The 17,410-nt window shown below is 34.0% G+C and overlaps 1 protein-coding gene across 1 annotated transcript in view; it reads right to left on the reverse strand.

Moving 5' to 3' along the window:
- Exoc4 (exocyst complex component 4) overlaps nucleotides 1-17,410 on the reverse strand; it is a 734,966-nt gene that overhangs the window by 392,320 nt on the left and 325,236 nt on the right. The window lies entirely within an intron of this gene.

Raw genomic sequence — 17,410 nt, forward strand, 5'->3', positions numbered from 1 at the left:
ATATTTAAATTATAGAGGGATTTCCTGATTGCATTAGAAATGCATCCATCTTCCCCTTCTCTCTGCAGAGGGCATACCACTGGCTTTGTCACAACCAAATGCAAATATCTTCAGGGATAGGGTTGCTAATTATATTTTGAAGTGCAACTGAATTCTCTCCTGGTGGTCATTCATCTTAAACAAAATAATAGTATCTGGAGTAAGTGTAAGCATAGTGCGTACACATGCATGCACACACACACACACATACACACACACACACACAATTTCCTCCAACTTTCAAGTGAGTAAATGTATAGTTAATTCCTAGGAGTGGGTTTCTTAGAAAAGATTTAGAAGACTGAGTGAAAATAAAACAAAAGCAATACTTTAAAAATATCAAGGCAAAGTGGAAAAGCACCCACCTTTTAGAGAAAGCAGGTAAAAACAAGTAATATATCGAAGAAAATATATCTAGGCCCTATTAGTGCAGTAAACTACAAAACTCACATATACTGCTGAAAAAGATTTTTTTAAAAGTGTCTGCTAAGGCTTCCTTCCTGTCCCCAATCCACCCTACACATAAATCTTTCTGCAGAAGCACCAAAGCCCATAGCAAAATTCCTTTAACATTTAAATCTGTAATGGTTTTCCTTCCAGAAAGAGAAAATATAGGGAAATGAAATTTTTGACAGCCTTTGTGATGTTCAGTAAGGTGGAAGTATGTTTGCAAACTTCAAACCTCACTGACTTGCTGTAGCACCTTTTCTGACAGGCAACGTTAAACAAATGTCTCATATAAGAGCTTCCTCTGATATGTATGCTGTGTGTGGGGAGGGGCAGGGAGGAGAAGTTTCATGTGCTGTCATGGGAAATTAACAGTCTACCTTAAGGAGTTTACAGACTATCACCTTAAATCAAACAGAGGCAGCCTGTCAGCAAACATAAAGCACAAAAGACAGAAAAAAGAGTGACTTTCTTGGGTTCATCTTCATCTTTCCAATACCCTAAGTAACAGTCCTCTGTAAATAATTTTACCACAAAAGACACCTGAAAATGTGTATTTATAATTTTTCTATTTGGATAGCTAATAAAACCCTGAGGAGAGCCAGATGCAAATGTGTTTTAGGGCACAATGACAAAAAGGCACAGAGGTGCATAAAGGCTTAACCATGAGCTCTATGTGGTCACCTAACAACCAGCTGTCTGTTCTCATTATCCTGCGTCTGACAGTGAGAACCATACGACATCATACTTAATAAAAAATTCACATTATTGATTCACTCACCAAATAATTATTGAGAACCAAGTGAAGGCTTGACATCATGGAAGTGCTAGGTATGCAAAACTAATAAAAAAAAACAGTTCTAGTACCTTCTTTATGAGACAAATACAAAAGAATATATACATAGATCATAATTTTGTGTTAGATCTTAAAGAGGCATAGAGAAAAGAAAAAGGGATCACCGAGGTAAGTGGAGGGTAAAAGAGATGTTAGAATGTTTTCCCAAAATGGGGTTGCTGAGGGACAAGTAGAAATACACCAGGTAAAGGAGGTAAAAGGGAATCCAGTGGACAGAAAACACACACAAAGGAACAAAGGTATGTAGGAGTGCTATGGCTTGCTGAACTCCAAATTGTTTAGGATAGCTGCATAAGCAATAGGAAATACACAAAAAAGGAAGGAAAGGAGGCTTAAAAGAGGCTTATCCTCCAATCTCATCTTTTTCATTCCTTTACTAAACAAAATATTCCAAGGGCCTAGATGTGAGAGGAGCAACAAAGCAGAGTAGTCTGAATCCCTGAATCACTTTGTAGTTCATCCCCTTAACTCCCTTAAAAATAGGCCATCTTCGGGCCAGAGCTCCAGATCCAGCACCTTACAGAAAACACAGCATTCAGGATCAGATCTACAGGTTTGTGTCCTGCATTTAGCACCATGTCACCTTAAACAGAGAACTAAACTTTCAAACTTCATCTGTGAAATTAGGGATAATGAGTCCTTGAAACTCCTTTTAGCAACTGTTATGAGGACTTGCTAAGATGGTACACAGTACTTGGAAGTATACTGAAAATTGCTATTTGAATGTTAGATCTTCTTTGTCATTATATATTTCAGAAAATATCATATTCATAGTAATAAAATTATTAGTTATGTTCTGGTATATCACTGCCTTGCAGTGTGGCCACTACTATTTGACTTTTTTTCATAGTTATATATAAATATATGCTCAGTGTAATAAATTCCAAAAATATAGAATAGCAAAACAAAGATCACCATCTCACATTTATTTCTGTGTATAAGTGTACGTATATATATATATAAATTTTTAGCAAAATTTGGTCATACTATACATTCTGTTTTGTAACAAACTTTTTATTCAGTATATTGAAGATATATACATCTACAATATCATTGTAAATGTCTGAGTAAGTTTTACCCATGGACCATAATTAGTATGATCAATCTCCTTTAAATAGAAAGCTCTATATAAATATAGACTTTTCCATAGATATCCCTTGTAATTTTTCCGTTTCAGAATTTTTTATACCTTTCCTCTTACCCTATATTCATTTCCATTTATCCTTTTGCTTTATTCCTTTACCAGAATCTTTGTATTTGAACTCAAAAGTATTCTTGGGCCTTTCATTCTGCCATCATTTGATACAACATTTTAGTAAGTTTCTTTTTATTGTGAAATGACTTAATCTATGAATTCTGTTACAAGTATCATTACCTCATCTGGTTTTACACTATCTAGAAGTTCCCCTCTCTTTTACAGACATTCCTTTCTATTTTCCATCCCCACCTTCCCAGCAGAAATCTTGTTTTTGAATACAACCCAATTATTTTTCTCACTTGAATTCTTCTACCTTTGCAAATATCAGTAGTAATTACCGATGTTATTATTTTCTCCTGATAAGGTTACATTTCTGTCCTATTATTTTCACTGGGGTGGACATATTCCTTTCAAAATAATAGCTATGTTCTGCTTTGAGACATTTCTAACCAATGTGTGAAGTGCTATAATAAAGATATAGCTGAACACAATAATCTTTTAAAAAGGAAACTTATTAATCTGCATGAGGATGTGTAGGAATAAGATTAAAAAGTAGAGAAAGTAATGCATAATTTGATTCTTGAATGATAAAATGTCTGTCAGATAATGAAGGAGGGAAGAAGATTGGGATAGGTGGATACATTCTTGGTAGATAAAATGAAAAAAGAACAGCATTAACAGAACAAGGAAAAGAAAGGGTTCATGGTATTCAAGGTGAACATGACTACAGAGTGTAAAGACACAGTCAGGCCTTTTGTTCTAGGGCGGAATTGAGATCCCAAGGACAGAAAATAAGCAATCACAATGAAGGAGAATAGTATGATCCCTCTTGTAATGTGGTAAAAGATGGAGTGGATAAATTCAGTTTGAGAGTAATGCAAACTCATCAGAACCTGAAAGAACAAAGGAAGGTTGACAGGTATGAAAAGGAGAGGGTACACTGGACACATGGATGAAACAGAAGCAAAACAAATTAGTGTCAATGAATGCTAGAGGATTTGGAGCACAAGTGTTCTAGGCAGACTCCAAGACTTTTTGGTTTGGATCTCAAGTGGGATGGAGGGATATCAGATTAAAAGAAGTGCCTCTAAGAAAAGGGTATAAAAAGAGATGTGTCTCAACAAATCAACTTTCTAATGGTAAAGAAGCAAGATGTAGGAAATTCAGCGCTGATGAATGACATCTTTGTCATGAAATTATTTTCAATCTCAAGTTACCACAATGCCCTAATTTAGGGATATAAAAACTGTAAGAGAAAACATAGTGTCTGATGCATACTAAGCCTTCAATGAATATTTGGTGTGAGGGGGGAAAAAAGGAATGAATGAATAAACGTAAAGAAACAGAAAAACATGACCAAATTAAAGAATTCCCCTCTAAAATTCATTTCATTTGAAGTAGTTCCTGAGCTGCACCTTGAAAATCAGCACATAAACCAAAGAATGTTAGCGTGAAAATATAAGGAGTTAAGGCCTCTCAGAGAAGTCAGTCCTTTTTATTTCTTAGTGAAATCCTCATTTCAATTTTCTTAAAAGCTTCAAAATGAGAAAGAAGTACAGATTCACTTAGATGCATTTCTGAACACTGATGCACCTCTATCAAACCTGTTCAGCATTTCTAATTTCATTCTAAAGAATAGATTTAGGGACGGCTTTTCTTATAATTTTCTTTGCTATTCTTATCTCCACTTTACATTTTCTCATCTTTCTACTATACTCCACACAGATGCAAAAAGAAAAAAAAAAAAATAAAATATGAAAAGAGGGTATCAATGGCTTCACTGATGCCAACGCACTGAGCACACAAAGCAGAGTGAGAACTTCAGATGGCAAATGACAGTGATGCTACTGACCAGCAGGAGAGGATGCCAATGTACTAAACTTCAGCAGAAAACTGCAGCTGTGTAAAACGTCACTGGGCAGAGCCTATTACATTCTGATAGCAAACTAGGTGAAATGAAGGCAATGAGTAACAAGCTCAGGGCAGTAGAAAGAGGCCAAAACCATTTTTAATATGCAAGAATTAAAATGCAACATTCCACAGGGACACTGAAATTGTATTCAATATCCATCAAGTTCATCTTGCACAGTTTTTATTTATCTTGCACTTTTAAAACAGTGCCACTATTTACTGATGATTCATTTGCTCATTTACTCAAAATGGTTCTACTGACTCCCTATTATGGACAGGATCATATGACTCACAATTACATTAGATCTTGTCAGTCGGGCCCATGCCTCCTTACTGATTCCTGTGATACTTCTCTCCCGAACTGGCTTTTAGCTAATTCTTCTTATCAAGACTTCTATGTGCCTATTCCCAGACTGAATTTATTGTTTTCAAAAAAACTAGCCTATACGAATGGTGATTTTTTATTTATTTAATTTTTTTAAGAAAGGGGTCGATATGTAGTTCAGGCTGTCCTTGAACTTACTATGTAGCCCAGTATGGCCTTGAACTCCTTGCCATCCTACTTGCCTCAGCCTCCCCAAGTGCTAGGAGTACAGGTGTGTGCCACCATGCCAAGTACAAGAATGATAACTTAAACTGGCCCACTATCTCCCTCTGAGAAGGATGGCTCTTAATTCTAAAATAATATCAACTTTACTTTTCTGAATACTGAAATTCCTTTTCTCTAATTAAACTGGCCAGTTAATTAGTTATCAATTGTTTTTTCACTGGTTGATTTATAAATCTGAAAGTCTAAGAAACAGTCAATTTCAGCTACCAAGGCATTTACTCCCTGGTTATATGACACTATTTGTATTTACCATATAGTCTCTAGTTTGTGGTCCTGCTGGCATACTGCCCTTGCTGCACACTATCTCAACCTCCAGGGTCTCTTAATAACCTGAAGATTTTAGAAACACAAAGCCCTAAAAGTTCTTACATATATTTCAAAGGAATCATTAAATACTGCATTTTTAAAATAATTTCAAATTTCAATAGTGAACTCAATGACTAACATAAGCAAACCAATTACAACTGGGATTCCCAATAATATGCATAATTAACACAGATACCATGTTGCATCAAAGAAGCCAAACACCAGAGGGCCCATTATATGTTGTTATGTATATGAAGTTCAGCCAGAGGTAAACTCAAATTATCTAGAATGAGAGAAATCAGAACCACGGTGATTTTTTAAAGGAGAGTATTGACTGTCAATGTGCGAAGGTCTGCCAGGGCACTGAAAGGGACTTAGGTCAATACTCTTGTTCTGAGTCATGGTTACACTTGTGCACAGACTGTGAATTTAGAATCTACTTGAATATATGTCCACAGTCTTTCACTAAAGAGTAGCACTCTAGAAAATTACTAGCAATATATTTTTTCTTCCTGCCACTATTAAATTGTTTTTACTTATTTATAGTGTAGTAGTTTACAATAATAAGTAAGCTTTAAAGAATGCTTATTGAGTTTAAAAAATACAAATCTCCAAATCACTGCTACTCTCCTGCAACTACTGAAAACTACTAGAGGACATCAAATCTCCAATTTCTATTTTAAGAGCAAAAGAAAAAACACGACATTCAGTATTTCCAAGCTCAAACCCAGGTAGAATCACTCCTCCCAGAAAATGAAATTAATGGAATTAAGAAACAAACTCTGTTTGTTTTTGTTTTGTTTTTTGGTACTGGGGACTGAACTCCAGGGCACTGTACCACTTAGCTATATCTCCAGGTTACTGTATTTATTCTTTCTTGTGAGACAGGATCTCATTAAGTTGCTCGGGCTGCCCTGGGACTTGCGATCCCTCTTTCCTTGGCTCCTGAGTACCTATGATTACAGACTTGGGCTAAGATGTGCTTCCACCTCTGTTTTTCCATATAACTTGTTCTCACTTGTTTCAAAAATTGTCCGGTCTCACTGTGAAATAATAAATTTTAAAGAAAGTATTGTTGCTTAGTTTGGGGTTGGTTTCTTCTGGGGCTTTGTTTGCTAGTTTTTAACTACAAAAAGGAGAATGAGAAGGAGTTGTTGCCATGAAAGAGAAAGGATTTCACTTTCAGTACCACACATTGCTATGGTTTGGATATGGTTTTCCCCTTTAAGGGTTCAGATGTTGAAACCAGCATGGAGATGTGCAAGGCAGCAGGCTGTTGAGAAGGTGACCTAGAGCAGTAGTGGTGAACATATAGCATGCATGTTGCAATGGGCCATTTGTATCACTGAAAGCTCTAAAAGGTTCGCTATCACCACCCTAGCGGGAGGTCACTGGAAGCATTGCCCTTGGAAGGAATTAAGTTAGTTCTCATGGGACCCTAGTTAGTTCCTTCCAAAGGAGGTCATTACAAAAACCAAGACTGGTCATTTTCTGTTCTCTAGCTTCCTGTCTTGCCATGTCATTTCTCATTCTCACATATGTTCTTAACACTGTGATACAATTTGCCCTGAGTTTCTCAGCAGAACCAAGCAATGCTGTTATCATGCCCTTGAACTGCCAGAACTCTTGTACATTACCCAGACTCAGGTATTTGTTGTACCAACAGAAAATACACAAATGCACACGTAAGACTGATCTTCAAATGACAATTAATGTAAGAAGACTGAAAATAGTATTATACAGAAGCCAGAGTAACAAAGTCTGCAAGGCAAAAACAAGAGATCAAAATAAATAAGAGTATGTATTTGTTTATGTGATCTGAAGAGCAAAAGGAATGGTAAAATAATTTTCCAAATTATATGGAGAAATAATGCATAAGCAATACCCAAAGTAATATCAGTTATTAAGGTAGACACTGTTATTTTTCTTTTAGGTATGCCTATGTTATTTTTGATACTAAATTATATTACCAATTTATGTTTTTAAAAAAGATATAAATGGGCCTGTGGCTAGACATAAACATATTTCACTGAATGCTGAATAAGCATATTTTGTGTATTGCTGTCCCAAAGGAAAAAAAATATGTTCAGAATATATAAAAAGGCATACAGGAAGTGCTATATTTTGCACTGAAATGAGGCTTATAAGCAAACTTCCAATAATATTAATTGGTAGTGATAGCACTTAATGAATAAAGTTTAAAAAGCCTACAACAAAAATAGTTTAAATCTACACCAAAATCATAGCAGCAAAGTCATGGTAATTTAAGCTTTACTGGTTGTGTAGTTTTGTTCTATATTAACATCTATAGCAAAAAAAGGGCAGCTTTCTTTTTGCCTTAAGAATCACTGAAAGATTTAAGTTATATTTGTGTATACCAGTTACTGGCACAGGTGAAAAAGAGAAAAAATACAAAGCCGGGAGCAGAGAAAAAAATAAAGAAAAGCACAATAAAGGGAAGTATGCGGTGCGGAGAGTGGAGTTTCTCTAATAGCTACTCCATATATACTCATGGCATAAATTTCCCTCTAAACCCTATGTTGGGAAGTTAGTGCTAAAATGATACAGAAGCCAATGGAGATCATCAACATTAGTATGAACTGTGAAAAAGTAACACCAATGAGAGAGACCAGAAGAAATACATCTATCCAGAGCTCTGAAATTGTACAGTATAAAGACCTACAGTAATAGATTTAGAGAATGTAACCTTGACAGTTCAGCATCCAGTTAATTGCAACTTGAATTCAGCTCCCGATTAAGCATCTCTAGAAATGATACTGTCTTCAAAGGAGAGCTTTCCTCTTTCTCTTCCTTTGTTCTTTAGAAAATTCTTACTACTTCACACTAAATGTCATTATGTAGACTTGAATCTCTTTAACATTCAATTAGTTCTGGCCAGAGTCAGGAAGCAACAAAGAACAAAAACCACTTTACTTAAGTGAGAGACCCTTATATATTAGAAAATAGATACCAAATCTTCTGTTCTTCACTATTACTTCCAATTTTTCTTATGATTTTTCGTAAGGAATGACTTATGCTTTTTGACTAACTAGACTGGCAGAAAATTACACTGTTGAAATGTACACACGTAAGTGGTTGCAGCCTTGACTGGCTCTCCATTTCACTCGGGAATATGCTACTTGTAATCAATGTTTAGCCATGTATTATATAACACAATTTGAAAATACAAAATTGCAAAAAAACTTAGAATAAAAACTTTAACTTGCAAAAATTAGTTTGAAGATTAAAAGCAATTAACATTTGTAATATAAAATCAAAAGCAGTTGAACTGTGGTGTTTGGAATCTAAATACGCTACCACTCGACATATCACAGACTTTGTAGGTCAGATGCTCTAAAAGCACAGCAATATTTCTCATATTTCTGAGGACAGGGAAAAAATTCTGTTGTGTTTCATAAAAATGCAAAAAAGTGGCCACATTTCCTTCCATGCATGAATAATGTATGATCCACAATGTTATTTGCTAGACTGTCTAATCACCAACATCTTTCAAAATGTCTATATAAGCTTTAGCTCATTAAGAACAAACATGTATCTGTATAAAAATATCACATACCTGTGAAGATTCAGAATAATATTCTGTAAAATATCAATGCACACATCAAACTGACATAGGTGGCACAACTTCTCTGCATTTCCCAAAGATAAAAATATTGAGAAAAGAAATATGGAAGAATTATCTCAACTTCTGACATTCCTTTTTAATCTAAAATTCAAACTAAATTATCCTTTGAAAGCAAATACCACACACACACACACACACACACACACACACACACATACATAAACATTTTCAAGAAATGATCCAGAGGCTATTATTTCCTTTCTAAATAAAAGTGAAAAAATCCAGGAGCAATCTGAGTAAGAAGCTAAATAAGAAAGATTTAAAAGCTGGGTTTCTTCTACTAGAAAGGTTTTATAATCTTAAAATCTCCCACAATTTATAAAAAACAATGAGGCAAAGATTAGTTTAGTCAAGCATAAGCTTTCAATGTAGTAAGAAGGAAAAGAAAACATAAAAAGGAAAAGTATTGGTTTTGCATAAACAATTAGCAAACACAAAATACTGTACAACTGTAAGTTACAAAGAGTAGTGGTACAGGATCAAAGTTGCAAAAATAAATTTATAAAATTATCTTTATAATTCCACATTTTATCTATCACATATTCTTCTTAGTTACTTTCAAGAGAAGAAAAAGGAAAGAAAAGAAGTTAGCAAATAGAGTTGGCCTCCTTTACTGTGGTTTCAATTTCCAGGGTTTCAGTTCTTCGTACTCTACAGCAATCTACAAATATTAAATGGAAAATTTCAAAAATAAATTTATATTTTTACAGCATTGTTGTTTGGTTTTTTGGATTGTTTTTTCCCATGTTGGTTACTGAACCCAGGACCTTGTATGTGCTAGGCAAGTGTTCTACCACTGAGTTACACTCCTAGTTCTAGTCATTCTATTTTAGCATTAGTTATTGTTACTTACTATGCCTAATTTACACACTAAACTTCATCATAAGTTGTATAGGACATAAGTATACATAGCGCTGTGCGCCATCTATGGTTTCAAGTTTCTACTGACATTCTTGGAATATAATCCTATAGATAATGAGTGACTATTGTACCACTGTTAGGTCAAAAAGGCTGTTTGATCTATTTCAATGTCATTATTAAAAATGAAATTATTTTCCTTTATATTTTTATTCACATCAGATGACAAATAAAGTATTTACTGGTACCCCTACAGCTTATTTTTTTAAAGAAAATATTTATGTTGTACCCTATTTATATAGAACATATAACTGAACCACTATTCCATACCTTCCCTCTAGTGGTTGTTTTAAGAAAGGAACGGAGAAAGAAACCATCAAGAAGTACAAAAAGCCAAGATGTTATAGAAATATAAATTGGAAATTTTGAAAACCAAAATTACTGCATTCATTTATTCATAGTAAGAGTGCAAAAAAATTTGCAAAGACCTTTTCTACTAGACCAGGTTTAGACTAATTGTATGTAATTTTAACTACAGACTCTTCCAGAATTACTCTCCATAATAAATTCTGCTAGATTTGTTGGCAAATCTTATTACAAAAAACAAAACAAAACAAAAAAAACAGAAACAAACCAGGCTCTCTGCAGAACAGCCCAACAAATCACTGCTTTCTTTGAGAGAAAACAAATAACACCGTTTAGCTACAACTAGCCTTTAAAAACCCTCACATATCTGAACTACTTAACAGGATAAATCCTTAATAATAACTCAAAAGACTAATCTTATGGTAACATTTTTCCAGTATCATTGGATAATACTATCAAAGTAGGCTATATTCAATTATCTATTCTATTTCTGGAGATACAATTATTGGAAGGATGGAGCATTTTCACCATAAAATGTGGAAGTAAAGATGACAACTAAAAACAGCAGTTCCAGAGTACCTCAATCCAGCAAAATGAAGTCTTACAAAATAACTTCTCCTGACATCCTCCTGTATTACCAGGCTTTCTCTCCTATTCCATCTTTACAACCATTGGAATTTCAGATGTAGTCCCAAAACTTCTTGTAAATCTAAATATAATGCTCTCCTTGTTCAAAATGAAACCAATTTTCATGTTGACTATCCTGAGTAAAATATCCTCCAATGTGCATTCCTGCAGAACATAACCCTATTCACATCAGTCTTCATCCTTTGAACATATTCCTCTCCTTCCTTTTCACTTACCATTTGCTTTAGTCAGGTCATTCTCATCTATATATACATATGGCTCTCCCTATCACTTCATTTTCAAGCCTAATCAAACGCCATATTCTCAAAAAGACCTTTCCATTCATTTTTCCAAAATAGTGTCCTCACAGGCACGGCCAGTCATTATCAAATTCCTGAATCTTCTTTGTTGTTCTTCACAAAACTCTCACTTCTAATCAGTACCTGATACCAATTTGCATATGCACTAGTTTACTGATTCATTGCTTGACTCTTCCACTAAACTCCATGAGGTCAGAGGCTTGTTAATTACAGTAACATGGGAATTGGTTGTTTTTGGAAACTTTTATTGCTCCAGGACTGGTTTCAGCTTCTTCCTGTCCTCCAAACTCAAAGGCATTGCAAAGCATTTTCATGGTCAGGCCATGAGTTACTTTGAAATAGTTCCCTACACTGTTGAAAATTGGCAGTTTTGAAATCTGTGAAGAATAATTTTTAGAAGTTATTCTTCTCTATATATTATACAATAAAATTAATTCTTTTTTTTACTGCTGTTTGTCTTAAGAGAAGCATACCAATCAGAAGAGATACTGGCCCATCACCAAAAGCCCAAGTTGCCAAGAGTTTTATCTCCACAAATGACCTCTTAGATGCTGCACACTCTTCACTGACCAAGAAACACCTCATTTTTGCTCTCTCTAGGACTTGATACCTGATGTTAATGAAGTGTGACTAACAAACAGCAAAAATGTTCATACTCTAGATGTTTAGTGCTCGAATTGTGTTCAATATAGTGTTCATACATTAGTCATATTTTTGTAACTTTAAATGCCCTCAGCATCCACATGTTCCCAGCCCTTTTCCTCAGCAAAGTTACCCCAATGGTGCAAATAACAATTCTTTAACTGTCTCATAAGAACCCTGCTTCAAATGTGAAAGTGCTCATTATCATAGAGAGTCAAACGCTCTTAAAAAATAGTTAAAATAAAGAACCAAAAGAAAGAATATGTTACATTTGTCACTTGAACTTTTCAGTCTCAAAATGTCAGGCCTTTGAATTCCTCAAATAATCTTAAAAAATCATTTCTCAGTCACCAAGTCATAAAAATTAAAAGGTAGAAAACAATATCCAAACCAGTGAAGTCCTTGATTCACATATCAGAAAAACTAAAACTCACAGCCATTCAAGAACTTCAAAAATTAGCAAGTACTCACTTCTAACTGTCCCAGAAGTCAATTTCACTTACCACATTAATTTACAAGTTTGTTATAATTATGAATATATATAATTTAAAAGATATATATACTATATAGTATAAACATATACACAAACATATATATACACACTATATAGTATATGTGTATATATTTATTTTTTTTTTAATTTTTTTTTTCCCCTCCTCAGAGAGTATTTGAGGACAAATGAGGTCAAAAGGCCTAGGCCCTGATCCAATAAAACTGGTAACTTTATAAACAAAGGAAGAGCTATCAGACAGTTCTGTTTCCGCTCCATATGTAGGGAAAAGCAGTCACATGAAGACACAGTGAGAAGGCTTCCTTCGGTTCTCTGTGTGCTTATTTTTTGCTCTTGTCCTAGCTAACAAGGACTTAGAATTTTGTTTCTAAAGCAATGATGGACTACATTAAATGCTCCCACTTTTCTTTCATGATTCTACCTATATAACAGAGACTCTGCAGTTATGAGGTAGTAGGTACAAAAGAGTAAAGGACTTGGTTTTGTTTTCACTCAGCAACACCTCCTCAAATGTACCTTATTGGCCCGAGGGGGGTGTGTGTCAGAATGTTACTAAATATTTCACATGCTCCTATCATTTAGATTTTTAAAGAAATAACTTTCATTCTCACTTATGTCTTACTATATGAAGAACTATACTAACAAACTGACGACACAGTATGGTTTTAGGATTTAAGATAATAAAGAATAAGGAGAAGTTATTGGAAAAACAAAGAGAAAATAAATTCTCATTTCCTGCCTCACAATTCCCACAAAGGGCAGCCACAAAGTAACTTTATATTTCCCGAAATAACATTACATATTAGTTGTAATAAGAAGTAACACTCTGCATTAAGCTGTGGTTGATACTTCAGTAAAATGTATTTCACTGTCAAAGTTTTATTTATATTCAGATTCTGGCTAATAATTACTGTAATATAATTATCTGAAAGTAGTACTTTTTTTTGAAAGATACTTAAATGTATGTTAGATGTACAGAAAAGAATGACAATATGCCATTCAAATTTCAATATTAACATATCTTCTTCCATTCCCTAAAGTGAAGACTCATTAAATGAATTCCACTTATCAGAACAAATCTACCCATTTTTTTGAGGGTTTCCATAGAAAATTAAAAAACAGCACACATGTTGGTGGCAAAAGGGGCATTAGACTTACTTTGGGTGAAGTATGTTAGGATACTAGGTCTTTATTTTGGGCAAAGTATTTTAGAATTTACCTGGGCATGGCTAGTAACTTACTTGTTTCAACCTGTTTTGTTCAGTTAGCTCCACAGGCAAAAAAGGAACTGATTAGATGACCTCTTATCTTCACAAGTACTCATTAAGGGTTTAATTGCATTCAGTGTCTTGGTGGAGTAAGGGTAAAGCAAACCAGCTAACGCTATACTCCATCTTTCTAAGCAAGGAGACTGGCCAGAAAAAAAACAGTAAGGAGAAACACTGAACAAGTAAAACGGCCAGCAGAGTTAATGGAGAATGAACAAATTGGAAATCAGTTCATTTGCCTCCAACATCCTATGAAATTGCCTAGTGAGACTGCAGGGGTTACGAGGGTAGTACATGATCACCAGAACTGAGGACCTTGTAGAATAATTTTATAAAAGGACAGTACAGACTCTTGGGAATATATAAAACTGTGTAACCAGAATCTGTTCTGTAGTGTTCTCAGCAGAGTGGTTCAGTTTTCAATACAGAAAAACCTGTAAGCTGAAAACAATGCACTGCCAGCTGAACAAAAATTATGCAAAAAGCTTGTTTTAATAAATGAAGTGTAGAAAGTCTACACAAAGTTTCAGTAAGTCAGAGTGCCAGCGATAGTATACACAGAGGAAAAGCAACAAAGGAAAATGTTTAAACAGCTATTGTGATAGTCAATTTGTGATAAGTTCTTTCTGGGCTTATTTTTTATTATGCTGAAGTTATAAATAAAGAAAAATTATTATAATCAATTAGAAAAAGGTTGCCAAATTAACATGGGAAAATAATATGAGTCACTTGATCCAAGTAGAAACATATTCAAGAGCAGTGTTAGGAGGAAGGTTACTAATAGGTAACCGGATATGTAATTTCACACAAACAAAAAACTGATTTCAGGAGAGGATATACTGAATTGTACTCTCCCACAAAGTCTAAGAGATCCTGATGATTCACATACTTTCCAACATCCGGTGTTTTCACACACCCGATTTTACCACCTATGCAGCTGCCAAGTGTGCACATGTATATAAGAATATAATCTTCTTTAGTTTTCTTAGGACCTTTACTTGTAATCACAGTCCTACAAATAACCGATGTGTGAAACTCAAGTGAAAGAGCCAACACTGTAACCAAAATGGCCTGTTGTTTTTATTTTAAATTTCAAATTTTCTATGTCTTCTTTCTATACTTCCATTTTCCTACATTACCTTTCACACTATACCAGTCTGTCTTTTAAATAACAGTACTAAATCACAGTGTTTGAACCATCTTTGGGATTAGCATGGGATAAAAGCGGTGAGTATTCCAAAGGATAGAAGACATATCTACACAATTTTATGTTATTAATCTTGCAAAAATAAGAGGAATTGTTTCTAAACCACAGTACATAACTAACTTAGAGAAGGGAAAGTACACATCATAAATATTTTATAAACATATGTGGAATATGAGTAACTGAATTACTATAGGAAAATGATAAATTTTAAATGATAATAGAAACAATAACATATACTATTATGATAATATAAATTGATTTCATTTCAAGGATTCAACTCCTAAACTTAGGGAATAATAAATCAAAAACTCACAAAAATGCTCAAGTATAAAAAATAAAATTTTTTTTAAAAATCCATAAAACCTTAATAATTTGAAGTTCTACAGCACATTATGAGCTTTCAGCTGACACTGTTTAATGAGTTTGAGATCCAAAGGTGCAACTGGTGTCAAAGGGCTAATTCAGTTTAAAATGGTCACTTACTTATCACAGAATTAACTTAACTTACTTTGCATACCACATAATATTCTTGTTACTTACACTGAAACATAGAGAAAGAATGAATGATAAGTTGTTTATATCATGTTAAAGAAAAGCTTCTCCTCTAATTCTTATCAATAATAAATTAAAATTCTGAATGAGAGACCAAATAAATAAAATGAGTGGGAGTATTAACAAAGTTTGAAACAACCCTTTAGCAAACCAGCATACATATTATGCTTTTAAAAAGTCAAGAACTACAATACATTAAATTACCAGTCTTGTATATGAAATGTAACCTAAGTGCGAAGTACTAAAATCCATTTTTCTACTTCACATTATTAAGAAAACCTTTTATACAAAAAAGTCTCTTGAAAAGTACTTGACAATACTACTAAATAGCCCACATTGGGTTTCTTCTATACTTGAAACAAACGCAAGCAGAAGGATTCCATCTATAGTAGTGGTGGCAAACCTACAGCACGAGTCCACAGTGGGCTGTTTGTACCACTGAAAGCTCTAAAAGATTCACTATCACTGATCCATAGTATAAAATAGAAGTAAATTATGTCATAATATCTAGGTTAAAAGATGACTACAATGATGAAGGTATTTTTCCAGTTTTCCTGGCCATTCATGCTGCTAAGTGGAACTCAACTGCAATTACAGAGAGAGTGAACAGTAAACTAATTAGCAAAGTCAACTGATATATATGAACAGTATCACTTAATGCTGAAATTCAATGTTATAATTAATCTACTATAATATACATATATATATAGTTAGTAACAACTAAACCAAGAAGAGCAGTCTTAAAAAGCAGTCTTAAATTTCTTAATACCATGATTCTCTCATCAATTTCCTTACTGCAAATATCTGTCAAACAGATTTTGTAAAGGTTAAAAACACTTCTTCATTACTTTATTATTATGAAAGTATTTTTTATTTTAATCTATATATTTGTATTCTTACCTTCAAAAGCAACTAAAGAAATGCAAACAATGTCTATCCAAGTAAAAGATTTGAATTTAGCCTGTCATAATGGCAGCAATTTGCTAAGTCTTGTTTAATGGGAAGGTGGAAAAATTCCAGTTAAACTGCTAAGTGTTTTGGAAAAGTACACATAGTATTATCTCTGGCTAATTCAGTACCTTTTGTTTCACTGCTATTCCAAATGCCTCAGATTTTATAGAAGTTATTTTACGAAGCTGAGGTATTACTCTGAGATACAATCAAACATAGTGAACTCACAGTTTTTGTTCCATTAAATGAAAATACAGCAAATGTATAATGGTTCTTTTAATGATTAAACTTAATTGTCAACTTCACTAGATTAAGAGACTCCTGGAGAGGTAACTGGATCATGAGGGTGCCTATCTGAATGTGTTCCTAGGAGATGAGACCCAGGTAGATGTAGGTAATGGGGAGTGGGGGTGTGCCTTTGAAAGGCATATCTCTTGTTAGCACTCTCCCGCTGTGCTCTGCTTTGATCTACCCTACCATTCTGCCATGATGTTCCTGACTTGGAATTGGCTGACCGTGGACTGAATCCTCTGAAACTGTGAGCCAAATAATGTCCCTTTAAATTGTGGGTGTCATCAGGTACTGTGCACCAGCAATAGAAAAGCTGAACAATGTAGATCTTTATAAAGAACAGACATAATTAATATTATATATCTGAATCTGAAAAGTTCCTTTCAAAATTGTGTGTATGTGTGTATATATATGATAAACAAATAAGTACAAAAATGTTCAAATAATCCCCAAAGTAATTTTTCAATTGTATCAAAAACATTTTAATATATATTCTAATTTGTTTCATTTTGTTTTTTTGGGTTTTCTTCTGGTACCGGGAACAGAACTCACGACCTTGCGCTTGCCAGGCAGGTGCTTTTGCCGCTGAGCTAAATCCCCAGCCCCTAATTTGTTTCATTTATGCTACTAGTTTTTCTTAGTTCACTGAAAGGAAAGTTTGGGGTTATAATCTGTTTTTTCTTTGTAAGACAATTTTTTTGTCTATGACTTCTAATCTGAGTAACTACACTGAAGATAATGACAGTAACTATGGTTACTGTCATTATTTTCTTTTGAAATTTTGGGTTGTTCTTTTTCCATAAA

Source organism: Chinchilla lanigera, unplaced genomic scaffold (genome assembly GCF_000276665.1).
Source record: "Chinchilla lanigera isolate Chin_1 unplaced genomic scaffold, ChiLan1.0 scaffold00009, whole genome shotgun sequence".
Classification (NCBI taxonomy): Eukaryota; Metazoa; Chordata; class Mammalia; order Rodentia; family Chinchillidae; genus Chinchilla; species Chinchilla lanigera.